Source organism: Loxodonta africana, chromosome 4 (assembly GCF_030014295.1).
Source record: "Loxodonta africana isolate mLoxAfr1 chromosome 4, mLoxAfr1.hap2, whole genome shotgun sequence".
NCBI lineage: Eukaryota > Metazoa > Chordata > Mammalia > Proboscidea > Elephantidae > Loxodonta > Loxodonta africana.
Window position 1 is genome coordinate 21,817,583 of NC_087345.1, and position 14,536 is coordinate 21,832,118.

Sequence of the window (14,536 nt, forward strand, 5' to 3'; positions counted from 1 at the left end):
TTCTAGTGTATGTTATTTTCTAGTACAAATCATTTGTATTCTACTTGTGTGTATTTTGTTTGTTTGCTTCTGAGACCCTGAAGAAAGTATAATGGAGGTAGTCAACAGGAACCAAAAAATAGTCTTTCAGCCAATCCTACCCTCTCTCATGTATTAATGCTTGCATCTGTTCATTCACAAAGATTTATTATGCATTTATTATTGGTGTCAGAGTGACAGATTTATACCTGCACTTAGATGTCAAAAAAAATGTCATTTTTTGATTTTCTGGAATTACATAATCATCCTCACCCCACAGATGATGGAGAAACTCAGACTTGTCAATTAATGACATCTCTGTCTCTTCTGGTATGAATAGTTCCCTTTCAGTTTAGAAATTCCATCTATTCCAACTCTAGCTTCCCAGCACAGCTAGGTGAAATTGGCTGTCTGGGACAACTTTGTCTCTTTAGATAAGTGCTCAGTCTTTCAAAGTTCTACCCCTCTTTTCTTCTCCTCCGCAAGATGGCGTCTGTGTGCTTAGGGGCTTACTGTGTCTTTGGACATTGGGGGTAACAAGGGAAAGGAAGGTGAGAGTCTCTGGACCTTATAATGGTCCTTTCCCAGCATCCACTGGGGGGCCGTGGGTCTGAACTTTGGCTGTGTCTGGCTGGCATCTGCTGAGGAGTGGTTGGCTTGGTCCTGCCTGTGCATTTGGCTGATGAGTGACTGGGGTGCAACTCCTGGGCTGTCTGTCCTTTCCTTAGCGGCAAGGCTCCCAGGGACCATGGCCAGCCGCCCTTGCTGACCAAGCCCCACCTTGTTCTCACTGGTGCTGCCAACCCCCCTGGGGTCTGTCTGGGCTTTTATTTGTTTCCAGCCTAGGCAGTCTGGATGTGAGTGGACCCTAGTTGAAAGGTTACTTGGTCCTGGAGGCAGCAACCTTCCTTGGCAAGCACCCCAGCCTGAGTCCCAGCTAACTTCTGAGTCCTCCTCAGGGGCTTAAGTGTGGCCCAGGGGAGCAAACTCAGACTCTCTTGGGCTAAGACTGACACAGGGTATGGGGGAGGGTACATGGGAGATGGTCTTTTCCCAGAATTCCAAGTGAGAATGGGGCAGAAGCTCCTACTCCATCTAATGAGCTTTTTCCTCAACTCACCAAGGTCCCTGAGCTGGAACTTCAGCTCAGAGGCGATGTCAGCACACTGGCTTCTCACTGGCCACTCCCTCTGTTTCTCTTTCTTTCTCTCGCTTTCTTCTTCCCACAATCTCCTGAGGTGGAGAAGGCTGACTACTATTCATCCTCTCTGCCATGGACTTCCTTTATCATGTCTCCCTCCCGTGGGCATTTGGCTTCATGGTTCAGCTTGCACAGCAGAGGAGATACCCATTCTACCCTATAAAAGAAACTTTGCTTCCCATTTTCCCAGCCTGGCTCCTCAGATGTCAATAAGAGTGAAAATGAATTGAATTTCTGTCTTTCCTTAAGACCATGGTCTTGTTAAAGATTCAAAAACTCCCACTCTGAAGGTTAAAAGTTAAATACTGATGCCCTGTCCCTGGAGAAGTTCATAATGCTTGGTAGAGGGTCAGCAAAAAAGAGGAAGACCCTCAACGAGATGGATTGACACAGTGGCTGCAACAATGGGCCTCAAACATAACAACAGTTGTGAGGATGGCACAGGACTGGGGAATGTTTCATTCTGTTGTTTATAGGATTGCTATGAGTCAGAACCAATTCGACGGCCCCTAAAACAACATCTGTCCTTGCTTTGCTGTTGTCACCATCCTCATCCTCCCCAACACAAGCACATGCTGGACCAAATGGAAGGGAGGTTCCACTCCAGGAAATGCAAACCAGATAAGAACATTCCACATTATAGTGTTTCAAAAGGCCTGATCCTGGTTTTGTTATTATTGTTGTTGCATGCTGTCAAGTTGATTCCGACTCATAGCAACTCCACAGGACAAGGAACTTCCCCATAGGTTTTTGTAGGTTGTAATCTTTAAAGGAGCATATCACCAGGTCTTTCTTCTGTGAAACAACAAAGTGGTTCAAAGTGCCAACCTTCCAGTTAGCAGCCAAGTGCTTAACCATTGCACCGCCAGAGCTCCTACCCTGCCTATAGCAGCTAATCTTTACTGAGCCTCTACCATGTGCCAAGCACCTCATTTAATCTTTTCAACAACCTGTGAGGTGGATTCTCTGAGGACCGCGTAGCCCTGTGACTTGTCTGACTCATATCCACTGTGCTCTATGGCTCACACCTACAGCACCGTGTACACTTAGAGGGACAAAAAGAAGCAGAAGACCTGCCCTCCAGGAATTTGTAGGCTGACAAGCTATACTCATGAAACAGTACAAGGAGCATCTGAACCATTCAAAAACATTTGTTGAAGGAAGAAAACTAACCTTCCTTGTACATTTACCACAGGTCAGACATTTCCAGGTACCGTGTTCATCTTCACAACAACCCCTGTTTAGGTCAGGTTTTATTATCCCCATTTTACAGATGAAGTAGACCACAGAGTTTCGAGGAGGTTACCCAAATGGTCACAAAGGGGTGGAGTTGGGTTTGAACCCAGGGTCGTGTGATTCCCAGGCCTAGTTTCCTTCCAGTGGTCTTTGCTTTCCCTATAGGTTAGATGGAGACGAATGAGGCTGTTTCTTACCCTAGAAAAGCTAGCAACATAGTAGAAGAAATACACTATATACACCAAACCAATCCAAACCCATTGCCATTGAGTTAATTCCGACTCTGAGCGATCCTACAGGACAGAGTAGAACGGCCCCATAGGATTTCCAAGGCTGTAATCTTTACGGAAGCAGACTGCCACATCTTTCTCCTGCAGACCTGCTGGTGGGTTTGAACCACTGATCTTTGGTTAGCAGCCGTGTGTTTAACCACTGTGCCATCAGGGCTCCTTGTTGTATACCCAAATAACTACAATATGATGTAGAAAGTGAAAAATGTCGAGTGAGTAAGGGACAGACCCTGGGAAACTCCAATGGGTTGACCTGGGTCCACAGCAAAGAGCACCTGGGCAGCTGTTGAGTGAGTGGGGGAGGCAAGGCATTGACTGGATAGCAGGATTTAAAGTGTGGAGAGAAGAGTGAGGCCCTTCCAAGACCGACTCAGCTCGGGCAGACTCAGAGATGGGAATGTACAGGGCAGTTGTCCTGTTTGGATGGAGTGTAGGGGATATAAAGGGGACCAGGTGGGGATAACCTGGGGCCAGATCATGGGAGGTTTTGAATGTGGAGCCAAGGAACTTGATTTGGGGGTGGCTCGGTGGTTAAGCACTCACCTGCTAACCAAAAGATCAGAGGTTCGAACCTACCAACTGCTTCACGGGAGAAAGATGTGACAGTTTGCTTCTGTAAAGATTACAACCTTGGAAATCCTATGGGGCAGTTCTACTGTGTTCTGTGAGTGGGAATTTGACTTGATGGCAATGGATGTGTTTCAGAAATCTCCAGGAGTCCCTGGGTGGGGCAAGCAATTAAGTGCTTGACTGCTAACCAAAAGGTTGGCAGCTGGAACCCACCCAGAGGCACCAATGAAGAAAGGCCATGCAATCTGCTTCCAAAAGGTCATACCCTTGAAAATTCTATGGAGCACAGTTCTGCTCTGCACTCATAGGGTCATCAGGAGTTGGAATTGACATGATAGCAGCTGAAAACAGGTCACCACTAACAGATTTTCTTTTTAATCAGGTTTGTCTGGAGAAGACTTTCAGAAGCTGAATATGGCAGGGAGAGCAGAATGGAGCCGAGACTAATAGCATAGTCTGGACACAAAGTCAGGACAAAGGAGCTAAAAGAAGAAGGGAGGGGAGTTATGGTTAGCAGGGAATATGAGATAGACGTGCTTTAGTCAACCTGGAAGGACCAAGTGGCACCTGGCTGACTTACCTAGCTGTTGTGACCAGTCTTGATCTCTCAGGCGTGGGCCTGGCAAGAAACACCCTGAGTGCTACAGGCACCCAGTGAAGGTCCAACAAGCTGGCAATAAAACCAGGGTAGTAAGGTCTCCTGCCAGGTAAGCAGTCCCTGGAAAATGTCCGGGTCAAAGCCAAGCAGATGCTGATGGTGGAATGGCACTTTTTCACTAAGTATACCTACCTCTTATGTTACATGGGCCAGAGATCAAGGGGTCAAAAGGAAGCAGAGAGGGAGGAGACACCTTTATGGAGCCCTCATTCTAATCATCAATAACCCAATGAGCAAAACTATTTACTGATTAAAATTTGAGGCTTAGAGAAGTTGAACAATTTTTTTTCTAGATCACAAAGCTACTAGATAGCAGAGTCAGCATTTGAACCCAAGTCTTTCTGTCCCAAGTTTTTCTGACCAGTTCCACTCAACAACATGCCTTTCTCTAAAGCCCATTTCCCACCACCTGACCCCCAACCTTCACCTCCTAAGTCTTCTGATTGGAAGCTGTCTGTCATGTGTGAGCAAAGGACAATGCTCTTCTTTTGAAACCAAAAAACCCATTGCCGTTGAGTTGATTTTGACCATAGCGACCCTATAGGACAGAGTAGAGCTGCCCTGGAGGGTTTCCAAGGAATGGCTGTTGGATTCGAATTGCTGACCTTTTCATTAGCAGGTGATCACTTAATAGCTGGGCCTCCAGGGCTCTCTTCTATTGAACTGAAAACCAAAAAGCCAAACCCGTTGCCATCAAGTCAATTGTGACTCATAGAGACAGAGTAGAACTGCCCCACAGGGTTTCCAAGGAGCGCCTAGTGGATTCAAACTGCCGACCTTTTGGTTAGAGGCCAACTTTTAACCACTAAGCCACCAAGGTTTCCCTTCTATTAAAAGCCTCCCTGAAAATACAATACCAGCCTGGTCCCTGTAGTCTGCCCCCAGGGAAGCTAACTCTGGGTTTGGCTCAAAGTAGGGTCCCAGCATTTTTTCCTACCTGTTTTCTTACTACTAACCTAAAGGTTGGCAGTTCATACCCACTCAGTGGCACCACTAAAGAAAGGCCTGGCTATCTGCTTCCGTAGAAGATTACGGCCAAGAAAGCCTTCTGCAGCATTCCACTCTGTAACACATGGAGGTCGCCATGAGTCAGAATCGACTCCATGGCATCAGGTTTGGGCTGGTTTTTTTACTAAAGGAAAAGAGAAAAAAAGTGTGCTGGGATTGGAAAAAGGCAGTGGTGGGAAGGCAACTTGATAACTGATGATTTTCTGAGAGCTTCAGCTGGAAGGAAGCCAACAGCTGCAACATATTGGTTACATGGAAATCATTAAGTCATTCTGGGGAGGAATGACAAATGTGTGTGCCTGTGTGTCCATGGTAGACATGTGTTTATGTATGGAGAGAGGCACCCACAGAGGGAATTTCTTCAATATTGCCTCCAGGCCAAGAGAAGAAAAAAGGAGTGTAATTAAAGACCTATGGCAGGAAATGATTCTGGAAATCAAATTCTTCTTTAGTGTGAAGCTTGAGCTTAAAACATAAAACATAGGGGGAAACCATCTTTGCCTTGACAACTAACCTGATAGACCCATTGCCGTCGAGTCAATTCCAGCTCATAGTGACCCTATAGGACAGAGTAGAATTGCCCCATAGAGTTTCCAAGGAGCGCCTGGTGGATTCAAACTGCCAACCTTTTGGTTAGCAGCCGTAGCTCTTAACCACTGCGCCACCAGAGTTTCCGCTAACCTGATAGGCACGCCCTTTAGTGAGAGGCAGCGTGGTGGGGGGGAACCAGCCTAGACAAGGTGTTAGGAGCCCTCGGTTTGATTTCTTCTCTGCCAGTTACTAGGATGTGACCCTTAGGAAATCTCTCCTCACTTCTGAGCCTGTTTCTCAGATGTCAAATGAGGGGGCTAGACAAGACGGTCTCTGATGTCACTTCCCTTGCTGACATTCTGTCAATATGCAGTAAATTTTTATAGTATAAATTCCATGAGCCTGAGCTTAGAATAGAGCTGCCCATTTTTCTCCCCCTAAAAATGTTTCCTTTAGTAAAACCAGATTTTTATATAAATCTCATTTGCCTAGTTGCATAGAACCATTTTCACTCCCAATCACATTATGCCCCAAAAGTAACTCCGCAGAGTATAAGACAATTAAAGCAAAGCAATTAGTCACTTCCAGCAAAGGGACTCATAGCCCAGACTCAGGTGCACCAAAGGCTGTTAAGGAAGTCATCGCCCATAGGGCAGAGTACTTGGCCCCAGAGTAGGTACACGTGGATCTGGAGGCACCTGAACCCATACAAGGTCTGTCTGTGGGCCATGGAAAAACCCGGTTGTCTGTCCCACATTGATTGTGTGATTTGAGGTGGGATTGGGTGAAGAGATGTCAGAAGCCGGTTTGGGAGCAAATCAAGCATTCACAAATAATCTTCTTGATGACCCTAAAGGTATTTACAATTAACATCTCTGTCTTAGAGTAAGTGACGAAGTCTGGACTCTACCCAAACCAAACCAAGCCATTGCTGTCAAGTCAATTCCGACTCATAGCGACCCTAAAGGACAGAGTAGAACTGCCCCATAGAGTTCCCAAGGAGCGCCTGATGGATTCGAACTGCTGACCTTTTGGTTAGCAGCCGTAGCACTTAACCACTACGCCACCAGGGTTTCCAGACTCTACCCAGTTCTCTTAAATTCCAACAAGCATGTTCTTAATCACTACACCCTAATGCAGGGTTTCTCAACCTCAGCACTGTTGATGTTTTGGGTTGGATCATTCTTTGTTGTGGGGGGCTATCCCATGCAATGTAAGATGTTTAGCAATATTTCTGGCCTCCACTGACTTGATGACAGTAACACGTTCCCATAGTTGTGACAACCAAAAATGTCTCCAGCCATTGCCAAATGTCCTCTGAGGGGCAAAATTGCTTTAACATCAGCCCAAGTCAGGAGGACAATATGGCAGCCACAGGCCCATACCTCACCATGCCCCTAACTCAAGTCCAAGGAATGAGTCTAGAGATGGTGTTGGATGGGGCAGCATGAAGCAGATCAGGAACATGGCAAGCAAGTCCATGCTTTTGGATGTTCACAACTGAGATGTCTGAAACACCCTCTTACAATGAGATACTGTGAATGGCTGGGATGGCATATATCTGTACAGTCATGGGAATCCTCGGTTCAAAGCCTTTTCATTCATTCATTCAAGAACCATGTGTGAGGCCCTGCTGTCTTCCAAGTACTGAGCTGACCCTGAGGAAGCTGAGATGAATGAGCCAGCCCCAGCTGTGCCTCTCAGGAGTAGGAATTCTATGGAGGGAGACATGAATGTTAATAATGACATCGGCAATAACAACCTTACCTAGATGCCAGATGGCGACCTCCCAATTAGAATCTGAAGGAAATCCCTTGGCCCCCCTCTGATTTTTGCTAATCCCTGGCAGGCTCACCTTCTCGTGAATCCATGGTCTTTGGAGCACTGGCTTCCTCATAGGCATCGCCCCAGAACACATCAGCCCTGGCATCAAGTCCGGCCACTTCTGCTCCCACACAAACAAAAATCTCTTTCACCAAGGGTAGTGTGTTAGTAGACTCACTGACCACCTCAGTAAGGCCCCAGGAAGGAGTCACGACATGGAGCCTTCCTCCATTCTGTTGACTTCCCCTGCTTTTCCATCTCTGTTCCTCCCTCTCTTCTCAAGTCGCCAAGATCTACCATTTCTTCTCCCTGTCCTACACAGAGTGGTCCCTGTTGCCCATGAGCCTTCGTTCCCACTGACCCCCAAGCCCTCAGGAGGCTCGCCTTCTATCCCAACCACAGAGGGAATTGTACTTTCCCCATAAAGACTTGCCTCCCTAAGAAGAAATCTGGAAGCAGCTATTATAAAGTAATAAAATAAAATTCTTGTTATTACAATAATATTTGTTATTATAATGGAGTCCATAGGTGGTACCAATGGTTCACACACTTGGCTGCTAACTGACAGGCTAGAGATTTGAGTTCACCAAGATGCACCTTGGAAGAAAGGCCTGGTGATCTATTTCTGAAAAATCAGAAGTAGAAAACCCTATGGAGCACAATTCTACTTTGACACACATGAGGTCACCATGAGTTGGAACCCACTCAACAGCAATTGGTGGTGTTAATACAGTAATTTTTTTGGCCTCTCTCTAATACTAAGTAATGAGCTAAGTGCTTGATATGCATTATCTCATTTAATAACAGACCATTACAAAGGTGTATAATAAGCACATGACATGATGATTACATTCTAGAGCCAGAGTTTGCACCCCAGCTCTCTCTCACTAGCTGTGTGACCTTGGGATTTTCACTTCATTGTGCCTCCATTTTCTCCTTCATTCGTAAAATGGGGATAACAAGCGTATCTTTCATTTATGGTTATTGCAAGGATTCAGCAGGTAAATAAAAGTGTAAAGTAGTTAGAACAGTGCCTGGTACTCAGTAAGTGCTCAATAAATGCTGGCTGTTATAATTGAAGAATGAGTAGAGAGATTTGAGACTGAGTCTGTCTTGAGAAGACAGGGGAGTCAGTGGAAGAGTTCTAAAGGATGAGTAAGAGTTTTCCCCAAGAACATCTGAGGTCTTGAATTTTATGAGGTTCTGCTGATCACAATCGCCTTCTCAAGCTTGTCAGCCTTCTCTGTTGGCTGTCTCCACTAATTTCTCATTCCCACAAGTCTCAGTGAAACACTTGGGAAAATATTTTCCAAAATAAATTTCAAGTGATTACTTGACCCAAACCACCCAATTCTGTGACCCAACCCTGTCTACTAATGTTACCACCCTGTCCCTATTTAGACTGAGGTTTTATAGCTGGGCAGCCCCACACCAGGGCTTCCCCATCCTGCCACCTCCTGCCTGAGTCATCCTGTGATGTCACAGTCCTAGATTTATGGTCTTGGGCAGTGTGGCCTCAAGGATGACTATCAATAGTGCTGGCCTGAGCCCAAGCTGTGAAACCTATCACATGGCCTTCTGTTCCTCCCACCACCCCTTTCTTTCATAATGTAGTGGGAAGAGCACTATGTTCTGGGAGTCAGACAGAGCGGGGTTGCCTCCAAGCTCTGCTATTTCCTTTCACATGACCTTGGACCAGTAGGGCTTTCTCAAAGTCTCAGTTTCCTCATTAATAAGTAGAGATTTTGAGGATTAAATTAAACAGCCTATATGAAAATATAGGAGCCCTGGTGGGGCAAGTTAAGCATTCAGCTGCTAAATGAAAGACTGATGGTTCAAACCTACTCAACTGCTCCGTGGAAGAAAGACCTGGTGATCTGCTTCCATAAAGATTGCAGCCAAGAAAACCCTATGGAGCAGTTCTGCTCTGTTACATGGGGTCGCTCTGAGTTGGAATCGACACCACAGCACCGAACAATAATATGAATGTACCTGTTCCTGGTTCTTATTAGGGGTCATCAACATCTATTGGCACAATAAGAACATAACAGACCACCCCAAATCTCAGTGGCTCAAAAAATAAACATTTTTCTTGCTTTCATGGGTTGGATGGAAGTTGACTGATCTAAGCTGGATCTAGATGGATTTGGCTCAAAGTAGAACAGCAAATTAGCTGGGGCATGTTCTCAGCATGGCAATTGCAGGTACAAGAGGGCAACTGTGCGAGCACAGTTTACGCCATCCTTTGCATCACGTCTACTAGTATCCTGTTGCCCAAAGCAAGTCACACGGCCAAGCCGGAAGTCAAGGAACAGGAGACGTAAGTAAACCCCTCCTTTAGTGGGAGAAACTACGAAGTCTATTGGCAAAGTGTGTTGATACAGAGAGAGGTGAAAATATAGGAACAGTGATGCAATCTACCATAATAGATGGTCAGGAAATATTTGTTTTCTTATTGCCAACTCTACTCAGTACCCAGGGGCCCCCTGCTTTCACTTCATTCCCATCAAAACTCACTGTGAGGCAAGAATGGAAAATTCACGCTTATGGGTAGCAGTGACGAGTACCGTTGTGTAGTGCCTCGAGTTCAAAGGGTGCTTTTCTAACAACAGTCATAACTTCTCACATTTAGTTTTCACTGTGCACCAGGCTCTGAGCTCAGCCTGTGTCTTATGTTGTATCATTTAATCCCTGCAGCAACCATATGAGATAGGGACCAATACATTCCCGTTCTGCAGATAAGAAAACCGAGGCTTTGAGAGGGTAATCAACCTGCACAAAGTCATGTAGCTAATATGTGCCAAAGATGACTTTTACAAAGCCAAATCTTAAAAACGGGTATTTTGCACCAGTACTGCATTAATGGAAACCCTGGTGGCGTAGTGGGTAAGAGCTACAGCTGCTAACCAAAAGGTCGGCAGTTCAAATCCACCAGGCGCTCCTTGGAAACTCCATGGGACAGTTCTACTCTGTCCTATAGGGTCAATATGAGTTAGAATCGACCTGACGGCAATGGTTTTTTGGTTTTTTTTTTTTTTTTTTTTACCACATTCATTCCATTAAACCCCCAAGGGCAGGATTTTTACTGCAACTAAAACTTTAAGTCTAAAAAAAAAAAAAAAAAAATTTAAGTCTGACTTTTTCAAATTTCGATCATCAGTCACAAACTTTATAATTTCTACCATATTTATGTGCCATCTATACTATGTCATATAATTATTGACTTTCCTTTGTTTGCTCTGTTATAACTACCTGTATTTTAAAAGAGACTCTATATGACTACCATAAATGGAAACTCATTATCACTTGCCATAAACAAAAGAAGGTATCCATAAAAAGCTTTATGAAAACAAAGCAACATTATTAAATTCTTGCTAGATGCTCTTGCCTTCTATGAGCTCCAAGAGAAAGACAGAGACTTGCATATTCCGGGGAGGCGTTAAAGATGCACTACCACCAAACGGAGACTTTCCTAGATAGATTCCTATGAAAAGGGAAAAAATTTCTCACCAAAAATCATCACAGGGACCACCAGGAATCCCAGCCCTGCCTTATATGCCATGGAGGTGGGCCATTGAGGAGTAGGTTCTATGTAAAAAACACCAAGGGACCTTCTTGGAGATAGGACTGCCGTAACAAAGTACCACGAACCAGATGGCTTTAAACAACAGAAATTTAGTCTCACCATTGCTTCAATCTAGAAGTCTGAAATCAAGGTGTCAGCAGAGCCATGTTCTTCTGAAGGCTCTAGGGGAAAATACTCCCTTGCCTCTCCCAGCTTCTGGTGGTTCCTGGCAATCCTTGCCATGTAAAATGTATCATTCCAATCCCTACCTCTGTCTTCACATGGCTGTCTTCCCTGTGTCTGTTTCTGTGTCTCCTCTTTCATAAGGACACCACTCATATTGGATTCAGACCCACCCTAATCCAATACGAACTCATGCTAACTGGCAACATCTTCAAAGACCTTTTTTCCAAACAAGGCCACATTCACAGTTACCGTGGGTTAGGACATCAGTATATCTTTTGCCGGGACATGATTCAACCCATAATACCTCTTCTGCTGATCCCATTGTATATGGTGTTCATAGCACCTTGGAAGGGGGTTTCTTGATATTGATGATATCTTCCAACAGTGAAGGCCAGTTTTCTCACAACATAGAGAATAATGGAAGAGACAAAACCCAGACACACAAAGCAGATGACCAGACTTAACCCCCAAGCCTTTGGCAGTTGCAGGGATGTACAGAACCAGGCCAATTCAAGTCCAGGAAAGGATCACTCAGACCCCAGCAGCCAAGCAAGGCAGGGAGGCTTCAGGGGAGTCAGCCCTTGTCTTTGCTCCTAATGACTTCTTAATGTCTGTGCAGAGCTGATCACCAAAAATCTCTCCTACAAGCCTAACAGGTCTCCACTCACACCAACTGCTCAGCCTGAATTATCCACCATTAGCATGTCTCCTCCAAAAAGAACCACAAAGGGGAGGGGCATTGTTATTTGCTGTTCCTGTATTCCTGCAATATCCCCTTCCGCTCTTCCCACTGTTCCTAATTTCTCAGTTTCTGCTGACAAAGATAGTACATCACAAGTGCCTCCCTCCTTCACTTGAAACTGTCAAAACTTCGCCCATAGTTTACAGGGCCTGGGAAGATCTCAAGGTCTTCCTGCTTCTGCAACACTGTATTTGTAACCTTCTTGGACCACCCATTATATTGCATTCTGCTACATCTTTATGCATTATCCCCAAAACATGTAGCACAAAGAAATGCTCAAGAAATGTTTAAAAGTCAGAGGTAAATCTTTATTAAAACAGCCAAGCATGGAAGAGTCTCAGCTCACCATCCCACGGGGACTCAGATGCAAGGAATGTGACTTGATTTTTCTATGATTCAGTTTATTTTCTACTTCAAGCATCAGGGTGGCTAAAACTCAGTCAATTTGAGGTTCCCTCCATTTTACACTGAGCGTTGTGCCTAAATTTTAGGAAGCTTTAGTTCCAAGTTATTGGGAGGGAAAAGTCAATGTCATTGGTCCAAGTGGCATGCATTGAGATGTCCATCATCCTGTGTTCCTCAGTTGATGGTCCACATAGGTTGTTGCTGAGTCAACCATCGATTCCAGCCCTAGGGCCTCTTTCAGATATCTGTGCTACTTCTGTGCCCTCCTAGACACACACGAATCTTTCTGCTATTCTCATACCACATTGTTGTTCTTGTTAGTTGCCATTGAGGTGGCCCTTGACACGTGGTGACCACATGTACAAGGGAATAAAATGCTTCCCAGTCCTGCACCATCTCCATGATCGAATGTAGGACAGACCATTGTGATTCATAGGGTTTTCGTTACCTGAGTTTTGGAAGTAAATTGTCAAGCGGGAAGTAAATTTATTTCCTAGTCAATTTAAGTCTAGAAGCTCTACTGAAAGCTGTTCATCATCATAGCCACATGCAGGCCTCCGCTGACAGACGGGTGAGTGGCTGCACAGGAAGTGCATTGACCGGGAATTGAAACAGGGTCTCCCTCATGGCGAGCGAGAATTCTACCACTTCACCACCACAACCCCATATCTTACCACATTGTGGTGGTTGTTAGGTGCTGTCGACTCAGCTCAGATTCACAGCAACCTTTTGTACAACAGAACAAAAGCCTGCCTCATCCCGCATTATCCTCACAATCCTTGCTATGCTTGAGCCCATTGTTGCAGTCACTTTGCCAGTCTGTCTTATTGAAAGCCTTCTTTTCTTTCACTGACCCTCTACTTTACCAAGCATGAGGTCCTTCTCCAGGGACTGGTCCCTCATGATAACATGTCCAAAGTACATGAGACGAGACTTACCCTCTTTGCTTCTAAGGAGCATCCTGGCTGTAAATCTTCCAAGACAGATGTCATAGATCGAGTTATGTCTCCCCAAAAATGTGTGTACCAATTGGGCTGGGCCATGATTCCTGGTATTGTGTGATTTTTCTGTATGTTGCAAATCCTGCCTCTATGATGTTAATGAGGGAGGATGGGCAGCAGTTATGTTATCTAGGCAGGACTCAACCTACAGGATTAGATTGTGTCTTGAGGCAATCTTTTTTTTTTTTTTAATTTTTATCATGCTTTAAGTGAAAGTTTACAAACCAAGTCAGTCTGTTATACAAAAACTTATATACACCTTGCTATATACTCCTAGTTGCTCTCCCTCTAATGAGACAGCACACTCCTTCCCTCCACTCTCTATCTTCGTGTCCATTCAGCCAGCTTCTGACCCCCTCTGCCCTCTCATCTCCTCTCCAGACAGGAGCTGCCCACATAGTCACATGTGTCTACTTGATCCAAGAAGCTCACTCTTCACCAGTATCATTTTCTATCCCATAGTCCAGTCCAATCGCTGTCTGAAGACTTGGGCTTGGGAATGGTTCCCGTCTTGGGCTAACAGAAGGTCTGCGGACCATGACCTCTGGGGTCCTTATAGTCTCAGTCAGACCATTAAGTCTGGTCTTTTTACGAGAATTTGAGATCTGCATCCCACTGCTCTTCTGCTCCCTCCAGAGTTCTCTGTTGTGTTCTCTGTCAGGGCAGTCATCGGTTGTAGCCAGGCACCATCTAGTTCTGGTCTCGAGGCAATCTCTTGAGATATAAAAGTCAGAGCCAAGCAGAGAGACAGGGGAACCTCATACCATCAAGAAAGAAGCACCAGGAGCAGAGCGCGTCCTTTGGACACAGGGTCCCTGTGCCTGAGAAGCTCCTCCACCATGGGAAAATTGACGACAAGGGCTTTCCTCCAGAGCCGATAGAGAGAGAAAGCCTTCCCCTGGAGCCAGTGCCTTGAGTTTGGACTTGTAGCCTACTAGACTGTGAGAAAATTAATTTCTCTTTGTTCAAGCCATCCACTTGTGATATTTCTGTTATGGCAGCACTAGATGACTAAGACTACAGATTTGTTCATTTTTCTGGCATTCCGTGGTATATTCAGTATTCTTCACCAATACCATAATTCAAAGGCATTAATTCTTCTTCAGTCTTCCTCATTCGTTGTCCAGCTTTCACATGCATATGAAGCAATTGAAAACTCCATGGTTTGGGTCAGGCGCACCTTAGTCCTCAAGGTGGTATCTTTATTTTTTTTTAACACTTTAAGAGGTCTTTTGCAACAGATTTGCCCAACGTAACACATCTTTTGATGTCTTGATTGCTGCTGCCATGGGTGTTGATTG